Source organism: Arachis ipaensis, chromosome B10, assembly GCF_000816755.2.
Source record: "Arachis ipaensis cultivar K30076 chromosome B10, Araip1.1, whole genome shotgun sequence".
In the NCBI taxonomy this organism is placed as follows: domain Eukaryota; kingdom Viridiplantae; phylum Streptophyta; class Magnoliopsida; order Fabales; family Fabaceae; genus Arachis; species Arachis ipaensis.
In genome coordinates this window covers 134,877,833-134,879,091 of record NC_029794.2, presented here as the reverse complement: position 1 = coordinate 134,879,091, position 1,259 = coordinate 134,877,833, and positions in this window count along the sequence as shown.

The following is a 1,259-nucleotide window of genomic DNA, read 5'->3' as shown; positions in this document are numbered from 1 at the left end:
TTGTCATTATATATTTTAAACAAAAAAATTTAAATATCTCATATTTTAAAAATAAAAAATATTTTTATATTTTTAATTAGTCAAGAATTTATTTATTTTTGAGATAAAAAATTAAAAACCTATTTATCGTTTTTTCAATTCTATTATGTAAAAAAACCAACAAATTTTCTAGCTATACTACACAAATTTCTCAATACTAAGCTACTAGGCTTACACCAAATTAAAATTTGTAGCAGCTTTAGGGTTTATGAGCTGGAATGTTTTGTCAATGATGATTGACCAACCTCTTCTTAGAGCTCTCGTCCAACATGTTGCTTGCTTGGTGTTCACGTCACAAGAAGCATCTTGAATGTTGTGGAAACCATTAATTTGTGTATATGGAACCTCTACTAGCACGATAAAGCTTAAAGAGTAAAAAATTGTGTGGTCAACTTTCAATTAGAATAGAATATTAGGTAATAGCAAAGAAAAAAGGTGCCCATATACATATTTGATGGCTATATAGACTTTGCTTTCTTTGATGCCTTAAAGTCTATACCAATTTCCAAGTTCAAAGACATTATTCCTAATAATTAATAATAATAATAGGAAACCTGTTCAAAAAAATAATGATAAAAATAGGAGACCCTTCAAGATATACTCAACTAAACTAGAAAAGGACATTTATCAATTTATATTAACATAGACTTGCAAATCATAGCAAAGCATGACTCCGCAATGTGTTAAATACATGGGATTTATCCAACTTTATAAAGGTCGGTTCACGTGACGCCAACTTGGTCCGATTTATTTAAATAAGATGACTCTCAATTAATTTTTATAATTTTTTTTATTCATCTAAAAATGAGATCTTAACAACCTCGACACAAAAGAGTAACACATCCATTATCAAAGATGGAACTACTTAAAAATGATTATTAACTCACCACCTACAATTATAAATATCCTGACGCCAAGACATTAGAGTTTTTGCAGGTATCACCTTCTCCTTACCAAGACATCAGACGGCGGCACCTCAACACTGGAAGACATCAAACACGATCCCAATAATAATTTGAACCTCACGTTCAAGTCTAAATCTCAATTTCAAGTAACTCCGAAACATTATAATTAAGATCAATAGTAAAAATTACTAAAACACACTAGTACATTTAAAAATTTTCCAAACATATATATATATTAGTATTGATCTTAATTATAAAAAAATATATAATATATATAATTAAGATTAATGGTTAAAATTCATTAAAACACCGATG